Source organism: Tenrec ecaudatus, unplaced genomic scaffold (assembly GCF_050624435.1).
Source record: "Tenrec ecaudatus isolate mTenEca1 unplaced genomic scaffold, mTenEca1.hap1 Scaffold_159, whole genome shotgun sequence".
Lineage (NCBI taxonomy): Eukaryota > Metazoa > Chordata > Mammalia > Afrosoricida > Tenrecidae > Tenrec > Tenrec ecaudatus.
In genome coordinates, this window is record NW_027458057.1 from 58,706 (window position 1) to 77,562 (window position 18,857).

Below are 18,857 nucleotides of genomic sequence, written 5' to 3' on the forward strand. Positions count from 1 at the left end.
TGGCCTCGGGCTGCAGAGCAGCTGGGATGCGCTGGTATGGGGGACACTTTCAGGGATGGGCAGAGAATGACAGGAGTCCCGGGCAGTGGGGTGGGGCAGGAAGAGCAGGCCATCAAGGCTTGGGGAGGGGCTGAGCTTGCACCGACCCTTGCTAGCCTGCTAGGTCTCTTGCCCCTTCAGTCCTGGCAGTAATCTGGTCCTTCTGTCTCCTGCAGCCACTTGGGAAACCCACTTGACACTGGCAGCTTTGGTCAACAGAAAGCTCAAGCCCTCTCTGGTAGCTGGCGAAATAGAGGTACGGCTGAAGTCCACGTCGGTACGCGCGCCCCACACGGTTCTGCGGCTCATCCATTCCGGACACCTAGGTCTCAGAACTCCACCCTTCCACGGGCCCAGATGTGCATCTCAACTTCTCATGTCTTACCCGCCTTGAGTCAATCACCAGACTGCGCACATTCCCGTGAACCTGACAGTCTTTCACCCACACCACTGGCTCTTCCCTCACCCAGTGCCAAACCCCCGGATTCAAAGGCCTACCTGCAGCCTCCAAGCACTCTCTGGGACTCACCAGCCCCGCACCCCACAGGGACTCCTTCTCAGAATGACTTGTTGGCAAGGCCCAGGCAGAGCCCATCTCCACACAACCGCTGCTCCACACCTGCCATGGCAGCCATCACAAGTCAGGATCCCACAGGCCTCCCTACTGCCTCCCCACCCCAGTGTTGGGCAGCTGCCAAGAACTTACAGCTTCCCTCCTTGGAATACTTTGGGTCTCTGAAAGAGCACTCTACCTGGCACCCCCAAGAAGACACCTTTCGGGAAGGACCCACAAAGAGGCAGGGGGAAGTAGGGAGGCCCACCTTGCTCAACCCCAATGTCCACAAGCTGCTGGAAATAGAAATCACAAAGGCAGAGAAATGGAATATTTGGGAAGAAAAAGGAAAGGGTGTATCAGAATACCATCTGCAGGCCTTAAATATGTTGAAGGCACTCGATGGGGAGCAGATCACTGCACCTCCCCAGCCCTTCTGGAATGCCAGCATCAAAGCAGAGCAGATACCCAGCCCTCAGAAGCATTTTCCACAAAAATTCAGTGAGTTTTTCTGGGGTCTACCTTTTCTGCACAGGGAGTCTCTGGCAGCTGCTCTCAGGGTCTCTGGATCCACCCTAGAGTTTCCCACTGTCTTATTTAATGAAATTCCTAATGCCTTACCCGCTCAAATGCATGCTAAAGAGTACCCACTCTTGTTGCAACGTCACTCCTTGCCCTACACTGAAGGCCGATTCCAACTTTTACTTCCAACTGCATGCCAAGCCCAGGCCCCACCGCCGGCTACAGTCCTGACTCCGCCCGGTCCACAGCCCCGTGGCCCACTCGCAGTACCTTTTCCTCCTCCTCACAAGAGTCCCTGTGATGAATCCTGTCTTACCGTCCACACTAAGTCCCAATCACGCATTCCAAATTCACTTCAACAGCTGGAAAGCCATTTTTTAAAGAAACAACAGGAAAGTGAGAGTTCTTTACCCTTTATGATGCCACGACCCCAGGAAGCTTTTTGTCTTCGCAAACCCACTCATCCCCAGGACAATCAGAAGGTGCAGACCCCAAAGACAGACCCCAAGCTTCCTGGCTGCTTGAAGCAATCGGAGCTCCACCGCCAAGAGAACTTCCCTCAATTGCAGGGGCCCCTCGGCAATGGGACTCTTGAGTCTCTGACACTAAAGCAGCCTCAGGAAAAATGGCCAGGGACTTGTCTGGATATGAAGCAGCCCGAATGCTCCTGCTCAACACCTGGAGACAAGCAGGGGAAGAATGTAATGAAGACGGTGTCCCCAGGAAGATGCACACACCCTGGACCGTCGCTTGCGTGCTGCAGAGCCGGTGTCCAGCTGAGGAACAACTCGGTCAATGGACAAGGGAATTACTTGAGGAAAATATCCAAATGTAATCTATCTCTCTGTGGATCAGGAAACTACTGCCCAAAAGGAACTCCGGGAGCCGACTCAAAGGAGTTAAGTGATTTGAGGATACACAAGGGGATTAACGCAGGAACTTACACCCTAAGGGGTCCAAATAAAATCCTACTGGAAAACACCCTGAATGTCCACATGTGCAGGAAGGTGGAGCAGATTAGAAAGGATCAGATCCCTGGCATTGTTTGCCGTTCATGTCTTGCGACGACCACGCACGCTTTGTCTATTTCCCTGACCCACCCACATGTTGTCAATGTGGCCTCCTGGGGAGAGCTGGAAGATCTGAACACAACGCAGAGCCTTTCCTTTCTCAGCCCGGGCACTCAACAGGTGCTGGACTCGCATATCGTAAGGCTCCAAATGAGGCAGAGGTGGTGCATGCCCCTCAAAGTCCTTGAGCCCACAAACCTCTGTAGGACAAGAAAAGACAACGCAATGTCCTTTCCAAAGTCCACCTGCTTAGCCACCCCTAAGTATTGAACTAACCTAGTAACTGAGGCTGTCAAGGTCCTGGGAGAACCCTGTCAGGCAGACTGGGGAGAGAGAGTGACCCCAAAGAAATCAAGCCCTACCCTGGAGAGTCCTTTTGCTGATTGCTCCCCTACAGAGGAGCCTGTTCAGGGAACCCCAGCCTACCCCCCACTTGATAATGACAGTGGATGCTCATTGGCCCTCAGGCAGCCGTTTCCAGCCTTCATGCCCAGTATCCTTGGCAGAACCTTCCAGAATGAAAGTGTCCAGAGAGAGAGCCTAGAGCAAACCTCAAATCCAGTACTGACCAGCAAGGGGTCAAGGAAAGAGGGTGCTAGTTGTGCCCCAGGAGGCCCCAGATTGGAAGTGAACTCTGAATGTCCATCTTCAAGAGCCAAAGAGACAGGGTTGGTGGTGGTCAAGAAGTCCTCTTCAATAGAGCTAGACGATAGAGACACTTTCAAAACCAGTGTGCTGGCAAAATCTCAAACCAATGATGTGGACCGGGGGTGCTTCGAGGCTCTAGGATGTAGTAAAAGTTTCCTGCTACCTGGAAAGTGTGCTCCAGTTCCTGAAAAGCCAAGCCTTACAGCACGAGTGTGCAGTGAGATTAAGCTCCAGGTGGAGGTAGAGGCAGAGGATGGTTCTCCATGCTGTCCTGTTGACGGGCTCCTTCAGGACTGCACCACTGATGTGCTCACTGCCACCAATGTTTTGCCTTCTCAGGTGGTCCATTGCCGCCCCCAGCATTTGTTCACTGGGGATAAGCCAATATGTCAAGGGCCAAGTGGCTTCGTGGTGGCTAGAGCAAGTTACATGGGGCAGCAGAAGCTCAAAAGCCCCAACCTTCAGGACCCCTCGACAAGGAGAAGGAAGGATGCTGTTCCCACTGACAAGAGGGAGACTCATAAATGGCCCAATCCAGAAGAGCATGGAAAAGGATTAGCGGGAAGAGGCATCTCCCAAGTCTGTGGGTTAAGCCAGCCTGTGCAAGACAAGGCATTGGCTGAGTGCCTTGAGATCAAGTCCTCACAGCTCCCACCAGAGAAGGGACAGCTTCCTGCTGAGGGCCACAGCAAAAAATGGAGGAAGCACTTTGTCCAGTGGATTTGCTCCAGCAAAAAATCTACAGGACACGGTGATCCTTTGCAAAAAGGAAAGCCCGTATTACCCTGTGGTCACAGCCTTGGGCCCCTTCAAAGACAACCAGTGTCTCCTAACAAGGTCACGGAGGCTCAGGTGCTCACGACAGATGTTGGCCAAGTCCTAGAGGGGACACCAGGCTGTCATCAGGAGTATCTTGCGTCAACGTTATGTCCACGAAAAGAAGCGCAGGCCTCAGTTAATGGATGTTCCTCCAGCTGCAGGGCTCCTTTCTTTGTAGAACACAGGAGAGTGGCAAGTGTGAGACCCTGCCTCCACCAGGCGATACCTGACTGCCAGAGCCTTCCCACCACGAGCACCTGTATCAGGGATGTATTCACAAATTTCTGTCCGTTCAGGGGATTCATTGTCAGAAGCCACACTCAGCCATTGCCCCCCAGGGTGTTTGTGTGCCCAGTCAGCTTGCAGCAGCAGAGGCGGAGGAGGTGGGCTTACTCCAGTTACCCTTACCACTGCCCACGTCACTGTCTTCGAGAATATGTCTTATCTGGCAAATTAGAAGACGCTTCTTCTGCTCTGATTAGTAGGAAAGTATCCATGCCAGCCACTTTAGCCTGTTCTGCACAGGCTAATGGCTTCTCTCAGCCATGATATTCATTGTTCCAAATTGAGATTTTCCCCCTCCTACATTAAAGTGTGACTTCTGTGCTGCATGGCGGGATCTAGAGGGGGTGTCATGTGTGTTAGTCTGTGTAGACTAGAGAAACAAAATTCATACACTCATATTTTATGAGTTTTATATAAAGGTTAAGTGAACATTGAAAAGCATCCCAACCCAGTTCAATCTAAGACCACCAGTCCAATAGTATCCCATGTGTCTGACACCAATCTACAAAGTCCTCCTCACAATCCAAAAACACACGGGGAGACAAGGACTGCAGGAGGAAATTGTAGTCCGTGCGCTGGCAGGTTCTCCATGAGGCTGCTGCAGAAACCAGGGCTGCAACAGGGTAGGTCCATGCGGCTTCTCCTCAGGGATCTCCCAGGAAATGAGTCTTTCCAGCTGCTTTAGGGACCTAACAAATGCATATCCACCCTGGTGGCACTATCAGAGAGCAAGAGACCAGAAAGGCTAGGCTCACAGAGCCATTGATCTCCCTGCCCTTCAATTAACCCCACATGAGTTCATTGACGAGGTTGGCATAATATACCTTTAACTATGTTAGATACTGCGTCTCCTTCTCTGAGTGCTAGCTTTGACTTCTCAAAGGGCAGGGCTCTGGAGGAGGTTTTCAGCAGTGTTTCCCACCCACTTCCATCCCAAGTTCTTCATTTTGCACCTCTTATGATTTATGGTAACACCCCTACTGTGAAAACCTCAGAAGGTCCCAACACAGTGAAGAATGTTCCCTGGTGCCATTACTTTGTCTTCAACGTTATGTGGCTGCAGTTGATAGGTTTTGAGAGGCGCAATCCAGCCAAGAAATTCCATCGAGGGTCCAGAAGAGGTTTAGACCAAAGTAGCGTCTCATGGTACCAAGCAGGCATGAGACATGTGGCGGCCTGTCTAAGTCCCACATGTGCATTTGATGAAGGCTGCCAAGTTTGGCATGGAGGTTCCGCCTCAATACACCTGTCACAAAATGGGAAATGACATATTTTGCTACCTTTGCCTCTCTCCCAGCCTAGGGTAACCTCCAGGATGGAAGTCCCAGGTCTGACACATGTGGGTGGGAACTGCTAGGGAGGCTGCCAGCGGGGGACTGTGCTCACCCACTGCACCAAGGGAAAATCCGGTTCACAGCTCACATGCCTTCCTCTGTATATAAACCCGGAGAAGGAGCAACAGCTTAGGCTGAGTGGTACAGGATGAGCGTCTGTGTAATAACCACTAATGGTTAGGCACCATGGACACAGGGTAGGGAAGGATACAGTGAAGAAGAATATGAAGCGTTGGACGTAGCAAAGGAGGCCAAAGAGCATGAGGATCCCCAGAAATGATGCAAGACACAAGCGGAGCTAACACAGGCTTACAAAGGGGAATCGGCCAGGTGCTTCACCCCAGCTTTAGCTAGCTGCCCCCACAGCAGAACTTTATCTCCTACAGAGAGCACTGGGTTGTATAGCAAAGGCACAGCTTTCAAGCAAGGAAGGTTACTTTCTCAATACTATCTTTAGTGGGGCGACAAACTGTTATTTTACTTGATTTCCATCTCCTGACTGGGGGAAGGATGAGTTGATAGCCAGGGTGGGGTAGAGTGGGGATGAGTCAATAACAGGGTGCCAGGACTCAGGAAACATGACCCCAGGCTTTTGGGCTTCACACATGCATACACACACGCGTCCGCGCTCTAGGAATGTTCTCACGAAACATGACCCCAGGCTGGTGGTCTTCACATGCACACACACGCGTGCGCACACACACACATACTTGCTCTAGGAATGTTCTCAGCAAACATGACCCCAGGCTGGTGGTCTTCACACACACACACACACACACACACACACACACATACACACGCACACACACACACACACGCTCTAGGAATGTTCTCAGGAAACATGACCCAAGGCTGGTGGTCTTCACACACACACACACACACACACACACGCACACACACACACACACACACACGCTCTAGGAATGTTCTCAGGAAACATGATCCCAGGCTGGTGGTTTTCACACACACACTAACGCGCACACTCTAGGAATGTTCTCAGGAAACATGACCCCAGGCTGGTGATCTTCACACACACGCACACACACACACACACACACGCGCGTGCACGTGCTCTAGGAATGTTCTCCGGAGAGAGTGGCTTCTAAGGACTGAGTGCTGCAAAGAAAGTCACAACTGGGAGCAGCCTTCCCTTCCCCTAGAGACTCCTGGGAAATCAGGATGTGCACGGAGATTAGACATCACCTGTCTTGATAAGGGAAACCAGTTCAATAGTGGTCAGTGTTTCCTCTGTGCTTCTAACACAGGTTTTTATTTCCTGGGCACCAGATTATAGAAGAAGGCAGGAGGGCCCCCCAAAATATGATTAGTTGATCCGCTAGAGTAAATTCTCATGTGCTTAAAAGAACACCCCTGGTGGGCCAGGGTTTACTGTTTACTGAACTAAACAGTAAAGGATGGCGAGGAAGACATCCACTGAGCCTTGACCTCCATGCCTCAGTCAGGACACCAAGTGTGTGTGTGGGGTGGGTGGGGACTGACACCAGTGGTGGAGGAGGGAAGTGGACATAGGCCCCAGAGACTGCTGGTACAGCAGCATGATGTTGTTTCTGGAGTCCTGATTGTGCCAAGGCAGCCTCTGGAGTGACTGTGGCAGTAAAAAATCAGATTCTGGATCTGCAGAGCCTGGATCTGGGGCCTCTTGGGTAGCAGGTAGCTTGGGTGTGTTCCTAGAGAGAGTGAAGAGCTGGACACCGGACTACCCGCTGCTGAACCCTACCGTTCGTGCTAGGTAAGTGCACAGAGATGGAGAGAAGACCCTGAAAGAACAGCAAGGGGTGCATGGACCAAGCCCCTTCCCTTTCCCCTGCCACCAGGTCCTCTTATATGGTGCTGTGAGGTCAAACAAAGGGAAGCCCACTCAGACCTGCAGAGACCTCAGCGAAACACCTGCCCCCCACCCCCCACAATTCAGCAGACATCTCACAAGGACACTCACACATACCCGGGAGAGAAACCTCACACACATACTTCCTTGGAGACTTCCAGAGAGACTCAGAGGCCTCGCACAGAGACTTCATATGAAGTTCTCAGCATCCTTTATGGAGACTTCTCAGAGACCCCACAGGGACCTCACACAAAGCCCTCCCACATAGCTCACTGCCAGCACGGGAGAATTAGCAGCCGCTGTCCACCCCTGAGCTCCTGGAAACTTTCACACATTGTCTGCAGTGCCCCCCATGCTTGTGCATCTTTGTCCTCATAGCCTTGCTTGGGAACAACAGAATCACAAACTGCACGTAGTTGTGTGCAAATTTTTTCCACTGAAACATTTTCACTAGCCTGAACTCTGAAGTGTAGTTTACAATTGAAATACAAGTAAAACTGCCAACACCAAATGAGAGTGTGATTTTAGATGGTGTGCAGTCAAATGTCGCACGCCACACTTTTACTTTTGCTTCGGACAAATTCTCTAATTGGTGGGGAAGTGACTGACTACTTTGGAAGCAACAGAACAGTCCATCAAATGGGCTTCAGGACTCAAATATATAAATAGACATCTGATCTGAACTCAAACTCATTCCCCAAGGGGCTCATGAACCTAATTTTTTTGGAAGAGTGAAGGAACCCACATGAAAATAACAAAATTTACATCACATTGTGTCTGTCTGGCTTAATTTCTCAATGAAACAGCTGTCATATCTGAAGATATTCAGGGCAACATTCCTTTTATAGCTCTGTCGACATAATTAATATGATTTTTCTGTGAAATGTAATATTTCTAAGTTATGCAAAGTCCTAATGTTTATCTACCACAACAAACTGATAATATTTCGAAGGATGAAGAAATAGATCAAGAAATAATAATTAATGAAATACACATTTTCAGGTAGTACCATTTACAATAGCCAAGCGTAAATGAAAATATCTATATCTATACTTGAATAAAAAAACAACAGATTTATATGAGGAAAACTACAGAAATTACAAGAAATCAAGAGTGACCTCAGCAAATGGGATAATATCCCATGCTCCTTGACCAGACGACTCAATGTAGTACAGTTATCAGTTCTACTCAAGGCACTAGACAAGTTTAATTCACTCCTGATAAAATTACCCTCATCTTTCTTCAAAGAATTGCAAAACCACTGATTACTAACTTCATATGGTAAGGGCATAGGTCAGGGGTTGAACCTACAAACTTCTCCTTGGTAGAAAGATAAAACTGTTCTCATAAAAGACTTGTAGGCTGGCTTTGAGTTGGAATTTTGGGGTCATTTAGGATTTTTTTGTGGCATGTGATTTTTAGGGCTTTAAGGTCATTTGGGGTCATTTAATTTTTTTGCGCATTAGGGTGGTTTGGGCTTTAAGGGTGTTTTATAAGGTTTAAGGGAGTTTTTAAGGGATTTAGGGGTGATTTTTTGGAGTGTATAGGTATTTTTTAGCAGGTAGGGGTGTTTTTAGTGATCTTACAGGGTTTCTTAGAGATTTTAGGGTATTTTAAAATATTTTATGTGTTTTTCCCCAGCATTTTATGTTTTGTTGGGGCTTTCATGTTGTCTTCAGGGCATTTATGTGGTTTTGGAAGTTCATGGTTTGGGAATCTTCTAGGGATATGATTTGGAAGTTCCACATGTTTTGGGAGGCATTTAGTGTGTTATTTGTGGCTTCAGAGTGTTATTTGAATTTTAGGGAATATTATGGCTTTTCAGACATTTTAAGGCTTTTAGGGTGATTTTAGTGTTTAAGGGTGTTTATTAGGCTTATATGTGTTTTTATGGCTTTTAGTGTTTTGTTAAAATTTTAGGGTGCTTCTTAAGGCCTTAGAGTGTTTGGGGGGATTAGGTTTTGGTTTTCAGGGCTTTAGGGTTTTGTTGGATTATTTTTTGCTTTCATGGTGAATTCATGTCTATTAGGCTGTTGGACTTTTACAGGGTTTTATAGTGCTTCGGGTTGCTTTGTAGGGATGTTCTTGGGGTTTTAAAAGACTTTTAGCGTGTTTTTAGGGCTTCACGTGTTCTTTATTTTGCGTTTTAAGGCATTTGCATAATATTAGGGCATTTATTATGTTTTCGGGACGTAAGGAGTTTTTTTTAAGACTTATGGCGCATTAGGGTGTTTTAGAAAGCCTTTTACCATGTATTTAATGGTCTTAAGATGTTTTAGAGAGTCTTTAGGTGTGGTCTTAGCATTTTAGAAATATTTTAGACGTTTTAGGGTTTTTAAGGCATTTATAGTGTTTTTAAGACTTTTAAGGTGTTTTTAGAACACGCCTGACAGGTACACACTATTTCAATCAGGCTCTGGTTAGTGCCTCTCAATCAATTGGTGACATGGGAGTCTGGATAATGGATTACCTTTACTCTGCAGATGAGAAAACTCACTCAAAAAGACACAGGTGTTGACCCACAGGCACACAACTGGTTAACAACAAAGACATATTCACAACCAGTGTTGGGAGCCAGAGCCCTAAGCCCCACATACCTGTCCCCAGCCGAACAGTCAATCTATCCTGAACCATCAAATGATCTGAGCAGATCCTCCCACCCAACTCACCTTCCCATGCCAAATATTTTATTTCAGAAGGTGGCAGTGAATCTGCAGCTCTGAGAGAGGGACATATCTGATCGGAGCACATGGAGCAGATGAAGGGGGAGGAGGGGAATGTGGAGCACATCCTGGCACACCAGGACTTGAGGATGATGTTCCCACTCAGAGAATCCAGTCCACATAGAAGACCACATGGCCAGCCCCACGATGAGACAAGACACCCCTCAAAGACCCATAGCCTTAGAGGGGACAACACTGAAGACACAGTGTGGGAAATGCGCCCGAACTAATCCTGCCACACCGAGGCATAACACTAAGGGGGTACAGCAGAAGAGCAAGAAAACGAAGCATCAAGGTCCCCAGGGAATGCCAAAGGATGACTTTGGGGCCAGTACTTGGTACACCAACAGACTGGACTGGAAAACACTCTTAAAGGCCAACAAACCGACCTTGAACTAACGATGAGCCACTTCTTTCTTGTTGAGTTGTTTTCATTCATTGTCATTGGATTTTGGTTGTTTTGTTGCTTTTAGTGCTTGGTTTTGCTCTGTCTTGTTTTGTGTATGTTATTACATCTACAGGTCTGTCTAAATAAGATAGGCTGGATGAACAATCTGGAGGAGAGAAAACAGGACCAACACTTCTGGGGAGACATGGGAGAGAGGGAGGTGTGGGGAAAGGTAGTGGTGTTAAGAAACCCAGAGAAAAGGGAAGAACAGGTGATGCAAATCGGTGGTGAGGGGGATGTAGGAGGCCTGGTAGGGAGTGATCAAGGGAAATGGAACCAATGGAACCAAGAGGAATTACTGAATTACTGAAGCACAAATGAAAAGTGAGCATGGCAGTGGGCCCAAGAGGCAAATCAAAGGGAATAGAAAAGCAAGCTAGGAAGCAAGGGTCAATTATAGAGGTTTAAAAAAAGGCATGTACATATTTAAATATATGAGCATGGGGAAATAGATCTATGTCCCTATATTTATAGGTTTTGTATTAAGGTAGCAGATGGACATTGGGCCACTGCTCAAGGACTCCCTCGTTGCAAAAATACTGTTCTATTAAATTGGCATTCTATGATGCTCACCTTCCCTACACGATCACTGAACACAAAGCAGGTACATAAGCAAATGTGGTGAAGAAAGCTAATGGTGCCCAGCTATCAAATATATAGCATGTGAGGTCTTAAAGGCTTAAAGGAAAACAAGCGCCCATCTAGCTCAGAAGAAACAAAGCCCACATGGAAGAAGCACACCAGCTTGTGTGATCATGAGGTTTTGAAAAGATTTGGTAGCAGGCATCATCAGAACAAAAAAAATCTTATCATTGCGAATGAGCGGGGAGTGCTGGGTACAGACACAAAGCCCATTTACAGTCCTCTGGACATCCCTAACAGAAGGGTGTCAGGGAGGAGATAAACCAAGACAGGTACCAGATAATAACGATGAAACACAGCTTTCCCCTAGTTCCTACATGTTTCCTCTCTCCCACTATCATGATCCCAATTCTAATTTACAAATCAGGCTAGACTAGAGAATGTACACTTGGACAGATAGGAACAGGAAACATGGGGAATCCAGGGTGGATGAGCCCTTGAGGACCAGTGTTATGAGTGCAGACTCGGGAAGGGTGGAGGGAGGGTAGGTTGGAAAACGGAAACCGTATACAGGGATCTACATTTAACCTCAACAGAAAAGTGGGTGAAGGAACACCAGACAGTGCAAGATATGAGAAAATAATTAGTAAATTATCAAGGGTAGCTCGAATGGAGGGGGAAAAATGAGGAGCTGAGGCCAGGGGCTTGGGTGGGGTGGAGAGTGGATATTTTGAGAATAATGAGGGCAATGAATGTACAAATGTGCTTTACACAACCGATGTATATATGCATTGTGGTTAGTGTTGCATGAACAATTTAAAAAAAGGTCTGGACAGAGGGCACATGCAAGGATGATCTCAGGCTGGATTAGATCAGCAAAATCACCTACTGGAGTTGCCTCACCCTGTGTCTATTCCTGAGTCAGGCATGAAGCTTAGGGCCCATAGTCCCAGGAGCTGGACAGGGAGGGAGGCGGGGTTCTGAGGTCATTCCATAGGGGCAATGGCCCTCCTGTCCTGCCCGGCCCACCCTCCTTTGTAATCCTGCTGGCTGGAGCACGGCTTTCATGGAGTCCACACCATGGGAGCTCTACTACTCATGGGGGATTGGCAGGAAGCCTCTGCTTATGCGCACACACCACCACCTAGCTGGAGGATCTCTGTGAACAAAGCCTGAGGCAGACAACAAGCCCACTAATTGATGCTGTAAGAGATACAATCAGCATCCAGAAACCTGCAACTGGGAGTAAGAGGCAGCATACTTGGCCCCAGCCACTCCCACTGCCATCTTCAAGGAGTGACATTCTAAAGCAGAGGGTTTTCAAAAGGCACTGCCAGGACTGTGGAATGAGCAGCTCATTTGTGGACATGGATACTGTGTGATCCAGAAGTATTACCTCTTCCTTTCCATTCAGGTGAGACAAAAAAAAGTTCCAAATAGAAAGCCATGCATCTAAACAGTATCCAATAGCCACTCATGTGCAGTGCTGCCGCCTCCAAAGAGCTTTCCTAGGTTTTTCTCTCTGTGGACAGATATACCTTGGTCCTTGGCTCTGCATGAGAAAGAATTCACGCCAAAGCCAGGTTTGTGATCCAATTGTGTTTTAGGAGAGATAGGGAGGTATGGTAGGCAACCCTGGTGGACCCCAGTGGCTGAATTGAATTTACTTGGCCTAGGTGGGTCAATGTGGGTGCAGCACCCACCCAGGTGTACCTGGCCTTCCTGACTGGAAACCTGGACCTCTGAGCACGCTCGGTGTGCCACTCTTTCCTGGGTGGCTAGCTTGGCCCTCTGAGCATGCATCATGGACAACCTAGTCCCTATGCTAGCTACCTAAAATTTACACCCTGAAGAGATATGGACCCAAATCTTTGGGGTACAAGGCGACGACATCTTTAGGTACTTCCTGCTGGCAAAAGGGTGAAGTCCATACCCTTTCTACTCTGCTGGGAGGGGTTGTCCATTCAGGTCTAGGATGGATAAGGTTGAGGTGGTCCAGGAGATGGTGGTCCTAGAGGTGGCACACTTGGTTCAGAGGGCTTGGTAACTTGAGAACTTCTGGAAAAACAAACAAACGGACAAAAGGGTGAACAGTTTAACTGAGACAAGGCTAGGCTTGTGAGGTGGCAGTGCCCTTGAAATTAGGTGAGTGTCACAGGAAACAAAAAAAATCCTAGGATTATCAGGCATGTGTGTTTGTTCGTTCTAAGTATAGGCACGGGAGTAAAAGCATCCACAATTTCCCCTATGAGGGTACAGGGTTTGGGAACTACTGGGTGCACTGAGATCACTGTTTCATTTATGATCCTAATGTTTGGACCCACTGATAAGAACCATGCTTCTATTTAATCCTATTATCCCTCAATTATTAACTTTGGTCAAACAAATTTTGTTTTCATTAATTACTTTCATAGTTATCTATCTATACACACACATTTAATTGAATGGAATGAAAAGGTCATGCGTTATAGCGTTAAATTGTAATATTGGAATACTACAGCGGGAGTCAACAGGGATCAAAAGAAAGTAAGTGTCTGAGTCATTTTTAATTTTCTTGGCTTCAAATTGAATAAAAGACTTGTAAATAACCCAGAGACCAAATTCCCATGGTGCCTCCTACAACGGGTAGAATGTTCAGGGATGTTTCAGGGCTGGGAGATTAGTAACCCCTAAGTCCAGGATCCCTTAGGGCAGGGGTCCTCAAACTGTTTACACAGGGGGCCAGTTCACTGTCCCTCAGACCGTTGGAGCACCAGACTATAGTTAAAAAAAACCAAACTATGAACAAATTCCTATGCACATTGCACGAATCGGCTACTAAGTAGGACATGCAGAGGCAGCAAAAACACCCTGAGGGTGGGATAAATGTCGTCAGGCCACATGTGCCCCACGGGCCACAGTTTAAGGATGCCTGCCTTAGGGGTTCCTGGGTGCACTGGGGATGAAGGTCTCTACTGCTCCTCAAAAGGAGAAATGCTGTAACTTCTGGCATTTCGGCCCACTTTCCAATCACTTTACAAAACTGTTCCAGGTGAATCAGGGTTAGAAGGGAAAGTGTACCATTCTCTGGCCACCATTCTCCTTTCTCAAATAAAGTTGCATAGTGTATCAGCTTTTGTTTGTCTAGCCTCTGTGTCAACTCTATCCCAATTGGACAGGATTCATGCAAGGGGGCAATTCCTGAGTATGAAGCTGCTAAGTCCCATCTAGAAAGCACAAAAGAAGGCTATGTAGAGCTTGCTGCCTCAAGGTCAATAAACCCCACTTGAGAGCGAGCCCTTTATTGCCCTGAATCTGTTGCCTCAGGAAGATGCCCCAGCAAGAAGTAAGGGATCAAAGACAACTCACTGAGGTCGACTTTAAGTCCAACCATTATTCTAGACAAGCTAGGAGAACCACTGCTTGGGATGGCCCCATGGCCCTCCAAGATGCCTGCTGGCGGGAGCAGACTCTCAAATCTCTGAAGGGAAGGGGCATCTGGAAGCTCAGGGAACCTTAAGGGAATTGGAATTTCTGTCTGGAACATCGTGGCAGTGGAACTGTGTATTAAGAGCTTTCCCCAAAAGTGCCTTAAGCAGCAACACTGAAAGCCTAAAGGTAACAGTTACACAGGAAGGGTTCCATATGCCATTGGCCTAAGCCTGGGCCACGGAAAACCAGCCTGTAACAAGGAACAAACCTACACTGGTAGAACACTAACACTATAACGCCTCAAGTTTTAAATTCAGGAAATAATTTTAAACATTTTTATTCTTTACTTTCATAGTTATCAATATGTATATATGGCATTCAAATATATAAAACGTGCAATGTTTTTGAAATGTAACCAAATTGTCACATTGATAATTTATAAGTTTGGTACCAGATAAGTTTCAATTAAATGCTATAAAAATGTTGTGCTGGGCATTATAGGGCTAAAGCAGCTTGTTTGAAAAGCCAGGAGAAAGGGAATGGAGGGGAAAAGGGAAATATTTGGCTCCCAGGACAAGGCAGGGCTAACTCCCAGGTCTATTCAACCAGCTCCCTAGGCAGTGCCCTTCCACATGTTTGGGCTGGTGGGCACCATCTTGGCCAGGGTCACAGGCCCCGTTTCCCCATGGCCACAATGGCGGCTATATAGGATCTCTGGGAAAAGCTTAAACAGCCTTGACAAGAGTGAAGCCATTATGAGCTGACAGAAGGCACCATGTAAAGTAAATAAAGTAGCTATGAACTGTAAATGAACTAGCTGATGTAGGGGAGGTAGGCTGTGCAGATGTGCCCAAGGGAATGTCCCAAAGGATATGGATGCTCAGAAGATTCGCGAGAGCGACCAGAGCAGTCTTTGTTCAACTAAGAATGACTAACTGCAACACCCTGCTTCCCTACTCTGCCTGCTTGCACACCTGCACATTGCAAAAGTATAAAAACCTTTGGACAATTAGACTGGGGCTGCTCAGGAAAAAAAACTTTTTCTGTTGAACTTGCCAGCGGTCGGAGTAGTTTTCTTTCTGGGAATGGAGACTGGCTACAACATTTCGAGGTGCACCGAGATCCAATTGCCACTGTCTGGGCTTGCTTAGAAAGGAAACCTCCTTAACAGGAGTGCTCTCCCCAGAACTACGGATTTCTGATTTCTCTAGGCCAGGGGTCCTTAAACTCTTTAAACAGGGACCAGTTCACTGTCCCTCTGATCAGTTGGAGGGCCGAACTATCGTTTCAATAAAACTATGAACAAATTCCTATGCTTCCTGCACATACCTTATTTTGAAGTTTAAAAAAAACACACAAACAAACGGGGCACAAACACTCGGCGGACAGGATCAAGGTCCTCGTCTATCCACATGTGGCTCACAGGCTATTGTTTGAGGACCCCTGCTCTAGGCGCTCACAAAGAGAATGTAGTTTCAGCCCTAAAGCCTGGAGACTCCGCAATTTGTTTAAAGGTGATTGGACAGAAGGGGTTCCTGATTTGCCCATGCAAGACTCGTTTTCCCTTCCCCTATTTCTCAGAGTTCATAGTTATGTTTATGGGGAACCAGGACATCCCTATCTGATCCCTAAAATTGATGCGTGGAATGACATTGCCACTAATAAGCCAGCATAAACAAAAGACTTACTTCCTCCTGCAACAGAAAGGGTTCTTGTTTCAAGATTTCAGGAAACATGGCAGGACCAGAAAAAAAATAGACCCAAGGTCCTAAAACCACTAAGGTGGAGGCTGCCCTTCCCCAACCCCTCCCCATACCCCTCTGTCTCAGCTTTATTCCTTTTTGCAGGAGGACTCTGGAAGTGGGAGAACTAGCTTACGACCCTTCATTATCACTGCCACCCTGTCAGGTGCATGGGGCTGGAGAGAGAGAAATACTCATAACTCCTTTCTGAGTCCACACCCCAACATACACTAGGGCTGGTAGGGGATCTCGACCGCCCCACCCCCCAAGAAGGATGATTCGGCAGCAGCCATTCTACACTCAAGGCAAGCAGCCCCAACACCTGGGGAAGACCCCTGAGTCCCTTTTTGGGTATATATCCCCTTGTATTCCAGTGATTTGTATAATTGGAATCAACAAAATCCCTTTTTCTGACAAAGCAGGTCTGATTCCTTGATAGAAACGGTTTTCCATATGCATTAGCCCACCTCCAGAAATTGCCAGCAACTTCTCCAGGTGCTGTTCACAACACAGGTACAGTAGCCCTGCCAGAGAGAGGCCCAGTAAGCAGTCAATGGACATGATGGTCAGACAGCAGGCACTCCCCATGTGAGGGAAACTCTTTTTGCCACTGCATGAAAAATGTGAGATCCAAACTCCTAGCAAGGCACAGAAGGCCTAACCAGGTATCACCAGTTTCTCTTGCAGGCCCTCAGTGGAACAGCTAGAAAACCTATGAATTTATCTAAGGTCAGTGAGAATTTTCAGGCTCTTACAAGAGAATGTCTGCGTGCCTTTTTAGAGTGACTGATGGAAGCCTACGGGCTTTATATCCCTAACGGCCTGGAGGCCCTGAGAACAGGAGGGCAATAAGTATTGCCTTTATTACTCAGTCTGCCTCAGACATGAAAAAGAAGTGGGAAGGGTTTGACGGGAAAAATCTTAGTGATTTGGTACAAGTGGCTCAGCGGGTGTGTAACAACAGAGATGATCCTACCACGACAGAGACAAAGAAACTAGTTAAAATACTAGGAATTGCCATGAGAGACCCCAGAGACTCAGGAAAAGGAGAGCATGGCCCACTTACGGAGAGACTGACCTGTGGGCACCGCCAAGCCATGGGGCAGGATCAATGTGCCTACTGCAGGAAAGAAGGACATTGGAAAAATCAGTGCCTTGAATACCCCAGGAGAAGCAGACAACCCTCCAATAGAGAGGACGGGCCTCATCCACACCTAGAAAATCCCAAGCAAGAGACAATAATGCTTGAAGAAGCTGAATGAAGGTGTCCGTGCTCTGTTTCACTTGGTCCCCAGGATCCCAGGCTAACTGTCCAAGTAGGAGGCCAGCCAGTCAATTTCTTAGTGGACACAGGGATTACCTTCTCAGGTTCAGAAAAGAGTACAGGCAAATTGTCAAAAGGAAAGATTTGAATTACTGTCAGCATATGATTGCTTCCAAAAATAACTCACACCAGAAGATTTGCATGGAGGTTAGGTGGGTTTCTCAAGACATCATGATAAAAAATATCTGTCTGCCCTTTGTCCCAGTTAGCCATATGATTTTTATGGCACTGGCCCCTGGCTTGGCTGTTGAGCCAGGGAAACTGTTTTTGCAGGACGTGAGGCGGTGGCCTGTGGCCATCAGTGGAAGGACAAAATCTCCACAGTGGTCTTCCTGTTTCAATATGGAGCCACCTATATCACCTCTCGGACATTATTGTTGTCCTGGGCTCAGAATCGCCACCCCAGGTCTAGAAGGCACCTAACAGATCCACACTATTTGAATCAGGCTCTGGTTAGCCCCTATCAATCACTTGGTGACATGGGAGTCTGGACAATGGAGTACCTTTACTTTTCGGATCAGAAAACTAACTCAAAAAAACACAGGTGTTGACCCAGAGGCACACAACTGGTTAAAAACAAAGCCAAACTTACAACCATTTTCTGGAGCCAGAGTTCTGAGCCCCTCGTGGCTGTGCCCAGCCGAGCAGTCCCTCTCTCCTGGACCCACCAAAGATCTGAGCAGATATTCCCCACAACCCCTCCCAAAGATTTTATTTCAGAGGATAGCATTGAATTTGCATCTCCTGGACAGAGACATTATCTGATCAGAGCACACAGAGATGAAGGGGAGAAGGGGAGAGTGGAGCACATCCTGTCCCACCAGACCTTGAGGATGATGTTCCCACTCAGAGAAGTCAGTTCACATAGAAGACCACATGGCCAGCCCCACGATGAGACACAACGTCCCTCAAAGACCCATAGCCCTAGAGGGGACAACACTGGAGACACAGTGTGGGAATTACCCCCAAACTGATCTCGCTACACCGAGGCATAACACTAAGGGGGTACAGCAGAAGAGCAAGTAAAAGGAGCAGCAAGATCCCAAGGAAATGCTAAAGGTGGACTTTAGGGTCAGGGTTTGGTGCCCCAAAAGACTGGACTAGAAAACACTCCTAAAGGCCAACACATAGTCCTTAAACTGTCTATGAGCTTTTCTATCTTGTTGACCTTTGTTTTCTTTTATTGTAATTGGATTTTTGTTGTTTTGTTTATTTTGCTGCTTGGTTTTGTTCTTTCTTGTTTTTGTGCATGTTATTGCCTCTACAGGTCTGTCTAAATAAGATAGGCTGAACGAACAATCTGGAGGAGAAAAAAAAAACGGGACTAGCACATCCTGGAGGACATGCGAGAGAGGGAGGTGGGAAGAAAGGTAGTGGTGTTAAGAATTCCAGAGACAAGGGAACAACAAGTGATGGAAATCGGTGGTGAGGGGGATGTAGGAGGCCTGGTAGGGCGTGATCAAGGGTAATGTAACCAAGAGTAATTACTGAAACCCAAAGGAAGATTGAGC

At 47.4% G+C, this 18,857-nt stretch overlaps 1 long non-coding RNA gene across 2 annotated transcripts in view; it reads right to left on the reverse strand.

Annotated features, from left to right (window-relative positions):
- LOC142436132 (uncharacterized) overlaps window positions 1-18,857 on the reverse strand; it is a 129,833-nt gene that overhangs the window by 4,914 nt on the left and 106,062 nt on the right. For both annotated transcript variants that reach the window (XR_012781797.1, XR_012781796.1), the window contains exon 2: window positions 12,803-12,927. This is a non-coding gene — a long non-coding RNA (uncharacterized LOC142436132). The remainder of the gene's footprint in view (window positions 1-12,802; window positions 12,928-18,857) is intronic.